Here is a 10,355-nt window from a genome sequence, read left to right as displayed (position 1 = left end):
GTGCCAAGCCAGGGAGGAACTTTTTGTTGTTGTTGGAGATGTCTCAGTCTGTCACCCAGGCTGGAGTACAGTGGCACGGTCTCAGCCCTCTGCAACCTCTGCCTCCTGGGTTCAAGCGATTCTCCTGCCTCAGACTCCCAAGTAGCTGGGGTTACAGGTACCTGCCACCACGCTTGGCTAATTTTTGTATTTTTAGTAGAGACGGGGTTTCACTATATTGGCCAAGCTGGTCTTGAACTCCTGACCTTGTGATCTGCCCGCCTTAGCCTCTCAAAGTGCTGGGATTACAGGCATGAGCCACTGCTCCCGGCCTAAGGTTTTTAAAAAGGAGTCTGAGTGTGTTATAGGACAGTAAAAAATGGATGCCATGGATGCCAAGGTAACACAAAATCACAGGAATTCACCATAGCATTTTATAAGGAAACTTTTTTTTTTTTTTTGAGATGGAGTCTCGCTCTGTCGTCCAGGCTGGAGTGCGGTGGCATGATCTCAGCTCACTGTAAGCTCTGCCTCCAGAGTTCACACCATTCTCCTGCCTCAGCCTCCCAAGTAGCTGGTATTACAGGAACCCGCCACAACACCTGGCTAATTTTTTGTATTTTTAGTAGAGATGGGGTTTCACCATGTTAGCCAGGATGGTCTTGATCTCCTGACCTCGTGATCCGCCACCTTGGCCTCCCAAAGTGCTAGGATTATAGGCGTGAGCCACCGCGCCCGGCAGGAAACTAATTTCATTTACATAGGTAGCTTCAAATTGGGCCTCCACTTTCCAACTGGACCACCGAGCTCCGGGTGGAGCCCATTAACTAATAGGGCCAAGAAGGCACTTGCAGTTTCCCGGCTCTAATACATACATATATATGTGAAAAGCAGGTGCAACATTTAGATCTCCCAAAATCAAGGATTCCATTTTACACAGAATCCTGGGTCCCCAAAAAGGGGGCAATGCCACGGGACGGGACACAGTGATGCTTCCACAGTGCACCTCCCAGCAAAGACATTCCCCTGAGGCTGAGTGGCCTGTCACCAATCAGCCCATCCCCCACAGGAGGCTATGTCTCAGTGGTGAGTGTTTCTATGGCTTCCAGGTGTCCAAACCATGTTTTTCTTATCTAAACACATAAAGAAATGAGTAGCTCCCTACAGTAATAACCACTCATGGCAAACACCGTCAGCCATCTCCAAAACTGCAGCCCTCACCAGGGACTTGTCAACCACTATATACCCAAAGGTCCTGTTCTCTCAGAGTACAAAATAATTCCTGGTATCCCCCAAGCTAGAGGGATCAGGAACTCAATGCCAAAGACAGCAGAACTTTACACTTGAGAGAAACCTTCTTACGACTCGGGACTCTACAAGGAACGCAGGAGACTCCCAAAAGGGGATGTGTGTTGCCTTTTTGTGTTCTTCAGGGGGTCTCAGGGCTGCTAAGTCTCTAGATTTCTGCATGTGGTATCAAAGATGGCAATGGGAAGGAGAAGCAGAAGTGGAAGGAAATGGAAGAACAAGTCTTGGAGGAGCCAAATTAAGGAGCTCTTAAGCTTTCCAGAAGGCAAAAGTCATGCCATCAAACCAGAGGGGCCAAACATAATATAAAAAGGGTGGAGGGTGTTTTAGTTGACTGAAAATAACATCCCCAGAAACAGGGTCCAAAATAGAAAAAAGCTGAAAGGTCTTCCCCCCACTGCAAAATATATAAAAGCCTGAATATCTGCTTTTAATTAAGCTGACTTCTGACCACAGAGCGCCTTTAAAAAGATCTTTTCTCTAATGACAATTCCTCCTCAAGCCATTTTACATCAACTTCTGCTGCTAGCTGGGTTCTTCACCAAATGGGCAGCCCACAGAAGTGGCCATCACACTGCAGTGTTGCTCGCCACCCTTCCTTACCACAGTGTGACAGATGGCTCTCCATTCCCAATCCCTCTAAAGCCGCCAGCATTTTCAGGGAGTCCCCACACTCACGAGGTTGTCCACAAGTGTCTAAAAAGTGAGCCGCAGCAACTGCACATGGAAGTGACTGCCACTCTGGGGTTTCCCCACCCATTCCTTGGTCTCTCAGCTGGGACTGCCAAATGTTCCATGGTGAGCAGGTCTATGCAAACCTACCCTCAAAAGCTGAGAGGCTGAAGAAAGAGGCTGACAAATCCAGTTCCTCAGAAAATAAACATTTAATAGGAATTTGCAAACAGAAGCGATGTTTCGATCCCCACACCTGTCCTCCAGAAAGTACTGTTTATAGAGCAAGCTTTTTTGGTAAAACATGTGCAGCTGTCACATCTCAGACTTTCTTGCAAAATTCATGACTGCTGGAGAAGTTAGGTAAGCATCTTTATGAGGGTTTATCTATGCTAAAGGCATTGTGTAAAGACTTTGGTGCAGGAGTCAACCATTGGCCATTATGGCAATTTTGCTTGAAGACAACACCACTCTTGCCATGCCACACACAGGCTATTTTCCTACAGTGTAAAGCGTATACCTCTGGATACAATGTGTAATCCTTCCTCCTCGCTTACATTATTTTTCTGTCCATCTAAACTTGCTAAGGATTCTTTCATGTTCCTGCCAAAAATGGTCCTAGAGAGAGCTTAATAGACACTAAGGTTTGGCTTTGGAAGTGGTGTTAAGGGAATGTGTTAAGTGGTGGAATTATGTGTGACACATATTTTCCCTTTTTCAAATTTGCATTTTCTAGAATTACGTTGATTTTAAAATTAAAAAAATGTAAAGTGGGCAAGCCACATTTGAAATCTGGACCGCAACCCTCTCAGGGGCTTCCGTGCAGCATGTGATGTCACCACCTCAGTGCTGCAGTCCTTGGTGGGCCCCAGCCCCTGCATGAGGTGAGAAGGGATCACAGGACAGTTGAGGCAGCACCAGAGTGGGCAGGGGTGGGGGTGGGCACCAGTTCTCACTTGTTCACTGATGTAAGCCTGTTACAGGACCAACAGGTTTGTATGCTGGCTGCACAGTAAAGGCCAATGACACTGAGACAGCAGGGATGCAGCCGAGAGTTTAATTATTGCAGGGCACCAAGTGAGGAGATGGGAGGAGACCCTCAAATCCATCTGGGGTTTTTAAGGGGATCATGGAGGGTGAGGGGCTGGAAAACTGGGGTAGTTGATTGGCCAGGGCAGAGGGGATGACATCACCAGGATGTGGAAACTGCATTCTTTGGTGTGGGCAGCTCCTCGTGGGGTTCTTCAGACCAGCTCAGTCAGTAGTCGTATGGTATGCAGGACCTGAAGGCGTATCTCAAAGGGAAAACTTAGCATTTCATAATGTTCAAGTTGTCATCTATAGAGCAGTTGAAGGGAACTGTAATCTAGGGTCTACGTGACTCCAGGACACAGGCACACACGCCTACGTGGAAGCATGTCGGGGGAAGGCTGACCGAATGATGAACGCTGAATGTGCTGCAAGCTTCGTTTACTTTCATTTCTCCCCTATTCTTCCCCGACTAATTTGATAAAGTTTATAGGGGCAGTTTCAAGCCCTTTTACAAATACCATTCGGAGTCCTATGCAGTAGCTAGGGCAATGAGTGCGTGGCAGGGGCCACACGGCCGCCGTGGGGAGAAAGGGATGGACCTTTTACGGTGGAAGTTTGGGGGTCAGTACTGAGACTGCCAATCCCAGCAGACAGAATGAGTGTCTTTTCCCTCCACCCTCCCCTCCTTCTTTTTCGTTTCTCTTCTCCTCTCTCCAATTTCTGTTTTGTGATCGTGAAGGCCCAGTTTTTGGTAAGTTATTAAGTACTTATCTAAATAATTAAGGGTCTTTTGAGAAACATAATTAGTCTACTAAGATTTTTTTTTTTTTTTTTTAAAAGAAAAGCCAGGCGCTCACGCCTGTAATCCCAGCACTTTGGGAGGCCGAGGTGGGTGGATCACGAGGTCAGATCAAGACCATCCTGGCTAACACAGTGAAACCCCGTCTCTACTAAAAATGCAAAAAAGTAGCCAGGTGTGGTGGCGGGTGCCTGTAATCTCAACTTCTCGGGAGGCTGAGGCAGGAGAATGGCGTGAACCCGGGAGGCAGAGCTGGCAGTGAGCTGAGATTGTGCCATTGCACTCCAGCCTGGGCGACAGAGCGAGACTCCGTCTCAAAAAAAAAAAAAAGAAAAAAAAAAGAGGGCTTTCCTATCATCTTCCACATGCCCCAGCCCCCATTGAACAGAGGCATCTCAGGCCCATGGAGTCAGTAAATATATGACCTAGGCTTTCTCCATCATATGGACTTGGTATTTGTTCCCTGAGAAACACATTTCTGACGACATTACCAAGGTCAAAAGAAAGAAACAAATTGTGGTTGACAGAAATTTCAAGACTCTTTCTCTTTGGAAACATGACGACGTAATGAAATTAAAATTCCCTAGGCTTCGGATGAAGTACCCCAAACATGTCAAGTCTGGCTGGACGCTGGGCAGCACCAGGGACCAGGAGGAGCTGGTCATTTACTTGTCCTAGGCAGCTCCTTCCTGTGACCCCTGCACAGTCCACTGCATCCATCAGTGTGGCCTACCCTGTGCCTCAGCTGCAGTGGGTCTCCTGGTGGCCGTCTCCCAATGGCACTGAGGTGATGGGAAGGGCGGACTTGCAGGAACAAATGGAGTCAGAAGGGAGCAAACACAGTCAGGAATGCACAGTCTTCTCCACACAGCAGTGATCATATTCAGATGCAAGTCAGGTCATCCTCCTCTGCTCAGAACCCTCCAGGATCTCCCCTTCTCACACAGAGTAAAAGCCAAAGTCTTGGTCATGGCCACAGACCTTCATGACACACCCCAGCACCTCTCTCCCTTGCTCACTCTACTCCTAGCCATGCTGCCCTGCAACACTCCAGGTCTCAGGCCTGGTGTCCCATTAACTATTCTCTCTGCCTGATACATGAATATCCTTTTATTTTCATTTGACACTCTCTCATGTGCTTTGAGTCACTGCTCAAATGTCATCTCAGTGAGACCTTCCCCATTTAAAACCAAACCCCTCCTGGACCCCACATGGGCCCCGATCCCTCCCTGTTTTCATGCTGCTTTCCAGCAATCATCACCCCACACAGACCTTGATCCCCCCAGCTTTTGTGCTGTTTTCCAGCAATCGTCACCATTAAGTCATTTTCTCTTCCCACTGGCACGTAAACTCCACAAGGCAGGCACTTATGCCTCTCTTGTTCCTGTTGTATCCTTGCACCTTGGCACCAGATGCCTGGCAGATAGAAAGCATTCAACAAGTATTTACTGGAACAACGAGTAACCAAATCCAGGCTAGAAAGGGAGAAATATGAGGCCAGAGAGGAGCCTGACTGAGGAGGCACATGTCAGCAGATTGGCCAGCACGATGTTGGAAGACTGGGCAGGCGAGTTAGGAAGGTAACAGGGCCATGCTGCTGTTGAAATTCTGGGTGTTGCCTTGGGAAAAAGCGCTGTGGTGGAGGTGATGGTGAGACCTGGGGTCGGGGGAGTCTGCGCAGTCAACACCCTGTGGGTGGAGTGCTGGCCTCTGGGGTGAGCACAGGCTGAAGCCTGTGGGACTGACCTTCCCATCCTCAAGTCGACACTTCCACACTTTCTTCGCTCTTCAAATTTCTCACAACCTCTCCCTCCCCATTTGCAATTGAGGTCTTTGCCTCCTGCATCCTTGAAACCATCCCACCAAACCTACAAACTGAGTACATTTGCCCCATTTTTCTCCTTTCTTCTTGGAAATGCAGGAGGTATCTGTCTATCCAAGACTAACCCCTTGACCTCTAGGGGATCTTTGTTCCTTCTCCCTCCCTCTCAGCTCCACCAGTCCCCGCCTTTGCTCTCCTTGACTGTGCAGACCTTCCAGTCACCCTCACACATCACCCAGCCTCTGTCCCTCTGTCACCCTCACATGCCACCCAGCCTCTGTCCCTGTCACACCGAGATGGGCCCTGGCAGGACCACCAGCCCTTTCCCTGAAGCCAAGTCTCAACTTCCTCCTCCTCAATGTCTGATGCGATGGCTCCTCCCCTGGTCAGCTCTGTCTCTTCCCTTCAGGTGCCTTTGTTGCTTCTCTTATCCACCAGAATGTTCAAAGCTGGGGAATCTTAGGCCTCTGTCCCAAGTCCTCTAATGATCTTCCCAGGGTAACTCATGCTTTCCCAAAGATGCGTATCTCATTTAAGAAAAATGCTAATGACTCCGAAATTCACATTTCCATCCCAAATCTGTCTTTAAGCTCCAGATTAATAGTGAACTGAGATCTCAACTTCTCTTGTATCTCACAGACACCTCAAGCTTAACATGCCCAAAAGAGAAATCTTGATTTCCACCCACTGGCACTGGCCTGCGGGCCGAGACCCACACCCTGCCGTCCTAGAGGTGACTGAACTGGGTTACCCGCCTGAGGCTGGCCCTGTCAGACTTTCTCCTACAGACCATGAACTGAGGACACAGCAACTTTCACAGACTGGTTCTGTCCCCAGACGTGTGAGGACAAGTGAACTGGAGAGCAGACTGTGGAGCAGCCATTTCCTTGCCACATCTAAAGAAAAAAGAATGAAATGGATGCGGAGGAACAAAGAGCTTGCAGCTGCTCCTGATGGCACTCACCTCCTGTTCCCCATGACAAGAAATGCCCTTCTAACTTATGCTAGTCCAGTGGATGTCTTTATTTGCTACCAAACAAACATGAAGACACCTGCTACTTACATGTGTCTTTTTCTGGGTGAACTGAGATAATGTGGACTAGTTCCCAAATGCTTCCTGTCTGGATTTGACTGGGGATGCACTGAATTCACAAAGCGATTTAGGAAAATTTTCATCTTCATGATATTGAGTCTATGGACAAACAAGATAGACTTCAGTATTTATTCATGTCGCTCTTTTCCTAATGTCCCTCTGAAGAATTTCATAGTTTAAAAAGGGAGCTCACTTACCTATAAAAAAAGAAAATCAACAAGGATGAGGGAAACCACTAATACGGAACACAACAGAAACAAATACAATGAATTGTTACATGTGAATAATATAGCCACCATGAAAGAGAAAAAAACCAAGACAAAACAAAGACTCAAGTATCTTTTTTATGAAGTATTTTGACTACAGAGCCTCAAATCAAAGTGCAAAAGCCAGTAGACAGATATTGGACCATCAACAGGTTGTTGTTACACAGTGGTTATGGATTAACAATTCAAAAATTACTTTTAGTATATTCCAAGATTGAGAAAATCTATTGTGTAAAAATACTGAGGATAATAGGGATCATATTTTTGTTTTAAAAATTTTTGTTTTAAAAAAAGTATGGAGAGAAGGAAGGCTAGACTGAACCCTGTGGTACTGGACTGGAATTCATGGCACTGGAATAAATTCATGGTTTTAAATACATTGATGGCTATTTAAATTGATACAAGATGGTGTGTTTACATAGAAACACATACATTTATTTCCTAGCTCTCTGCTGAGAAGCCCCAGAAGCAGTGACACCCTCATGACAGTGAGCACACCTAACACCCAGATCTTGTTTTCTAAAAACTATTCTCCACAGAAAGGTACCAGGCTCCTGGGAAAAGAACTTATTCCACAGCTGGTCCTTTACCGTGGGGAAGCCTGGCAGTCACAGTCTTAACCAAGTGATAAAGATCACATCACGTGAAAGGGACCACAAAACCGATCATGGACCTCCTGATATGACACACCAAGGACACATCTCTTCTGTGGTTCCTGGCAAAATCATCAGGAAACACTAGACAAACCCAAGGTAAAGAACAGTCTACAGAGTAACTGCCTCATGCTCTTCAAAGATGGCAACATTTATCTTTGAAAGACAAGAGACTGGCTGGGTGCGGTAGCTCATGCCTGTAGTCCCAGCAATTTGGGAGGCTGAGGCAGGAGGATCACTTAAGGTCAAGAGTTTGAGACCAGCCTGGACAACTTGGTAAAACCTCGTCTCTACTGAAAATCACACACACACACACACACAAAAAAAAAAAAAAAAAAAAAAAAAATTAGCGGGTGCCTGTAGTCCCAGCTACTTGGGAGGCTGAGGCATGAGAATTGCTTGAACCCGAGAGGTGGAGGTTGCAGTGAGCCGAGATCATGCCACTGCACTCCCGCCTGGGCAACAGAGCAAGACTCTGTTTGAAAAAAAGAAAAAAGAGACTAAAGAAGTACTCCAGATGGAAGGACATGACAACTACGTATGGGTGATCTCAGACTGGGTCCTCAGCCAGGAATTTTTTTTTTTTTTTTTTTTTTTTAAATTTCTATAGGCTAGGTGCGGTGGCTCACGCCTATAATCCCAGCATTTTGGGAGACCAAGGCGGGTGGATCACCTGAGGTCGGGAGTTTGAGACCAGCCTGACCAACATGGAGAAACTCTGTCTCTACTAATAAAAATACAAATTAGCTGGACGAGGTGGTGCATGCCTGTAATCCCAGCCACTTGGGAGGCTGAGACAGGAGAATCACTTGAACTCAGGAGGTGAAGGTTGTAGTGAGCCAAGAGTACACCATTGCACTCCACCCTGGGCAACCAGAGGAAAACTCTGTCTCAAAAATAAATAAATAAATAAATAAATTCTACAAAGGGCATTACCAGGACAACTGGCAAAACATTAACAAGGTTTATAGATTAGAGCATGTCACCAACACTCACTTTCTGGCCAGGCACAATGGCTCACGTCTATAATCCTAGCACTTTGGCTGGATCACTTGAGGCCAGGAGTTCAAGACGAGCCTGGGCAACATAGGAAGACCCTATCTTTACAAAAAACAAAAGTAACCTGCCAGGGGTGATGGCACACACCTGTGGTCCCAGCTATTTGGGAGGCCGAGGTGACAGGACTGCTTGAACCCAGGAGGTTGAGGCTACAGTGTGCTGTGATTACACCACTGCACTCCAACCTGGGTGAGCAAGACCCGGCCTCAAAAAAACCCAATTCATTTTCCAACAAATATTATGGTCGTGAAAAAGAACATCCTTGTTCTTAGGAAGCACATGCTGATGTATTTAGGGGTAAGGTGCATCACATCTGCAACTTAGTCTCAGGACAAACGTGTATCTACAGTGAGGGAGAAGATGATGATGACACAGCAAATGTGGCAAAATGCTAACTGGGGAATTTGAGTGAAGATATTTGGGTGTTCTTTGTGGTACTCGTAATACTTTTGTGTGTGAAATTATTTCACAATTTAAAAACTACAAAAATGTAGCTTATAGTGGACATGTAAGGGCATTTATGACTATTCAAAATCTCCTAAAACCTCATGTTTTAGAAGCTCTCTGCAGCCTTTCCAACACAGAAGCCACCATCTACACTTCCTGGCCTCCCTTGCTGCTAGTGGAGAACAAGAATTGGTTTGGGTGGTCAGGTCTGTCCGCACAAGACTCTTAAAGCAGAGTTAAATAGGAAAACTAGACTTCTGCATGCTCACCTACGTCACAGCAGAGCTGTGGGGTTCCTAAGTAGTCAGCAGTTCCCTTGGCAGGGGAGTTCCATGGGATGGTTCTGGATTATTTCCCGGAAGCTTGGACTCCAGTCTATTTCTTCAGCTCTCTTAGTGCTTCTGTGAGATACTAATTTTCAGTTAATGTTAGTAATGCCTAGCAGAGATTGCCAAGGACTAGGTACAGGTTTAAAATACTTTACATGGCCAGGCGTGGTGGCTCACACCTGTAATCCCAGCACTTTGGGAGGCCGAGGCAGGTGGATCATGAGGTCAAGAGATCGAGACCAGCCTGGCCAACATGGTAAAATCCTGTCTCTACTAAAAATACAAAAATTAGCTGGGCGTGGTGGCGGATGCCTGTAGTCCCAGCTACTTGGGAGGCTGAGGCAGGAGAATCGCTTGAACCCGGGAGGTGGAGGTTGCAGTGAGCTGAGATCGCACCATTGCACTCCAGCCTGGGTGACATAGCAAAACTCCATCTCAAAAAATAAAATAAAAATAATAAAATACTTTACACATACCATTTCAATCTTCATAAAACTCTTAACTGCAGTAAGAACTCAGGTCAACACTTAGGTCTTGCATCTCTCCAGAGGGCGTACAGTGTGTTGGGGAGTGGTAAGGAGAATGAAGGTTCTGGGGCTGTGGGAACTGTGCAGGAATCACCCATCTGCACACAGTCAGCCACTCCACAGTACAGACTAGTCCCTTGGTCACAAAACACATTTCAACTCCTGCAAGAACTCTTGAGTCCTGAGGGTCAACTGAGGTCACAGGGAGCATCCTAAGGCAGGATTTGCAAACTTTCCTATCAAGGACCAGAAAGAAATACTTTGGCTTTGTGCACCATATGGAATCTACCACAAGTGCTCGATTCTGTGGTGCAGAAGCTGCCACAGCTCTCTGTAAACAAATGGGCACAGCTGTGTTCCAACAAAACT

The 10,355-nt window shown here is 46.7% G+C and overlaps 1 protein-coding gene across 1 annotated transcript in view; it reads left to right on the top strand.

Moving 5' to 3' along the window:
• Window positions 1-10,355, top strand: part of LOC126960995 (UPF0488 protein C8orf33) — a 200,659-nt gene that overhangs the window by 91,452 nt on the left and 98,852 nt on the right. The gene's annotated exons all lie outside the window — the stretch shown is intronic.

This window comes from Macaca thibetana, chromosome 8 (assembly GCF_024542745.1).
Source record: "Macaca thibetana thibetana isolate TM-01 chromosome 8, ASM2454274v1, whole genome shotgun sequence".
Classification (NCBI taxonomy): domain Eukaryota; kingdom Metazoa; phylum Chordata; class Mammalia; order Primates; family Cercopithecidae; genus Macaca; species Macaca thibetana.
Note: the sequence above shows the minus strand (reverse complement) of the source record. Positions and strands in the feature narration are given on the sequence as shown.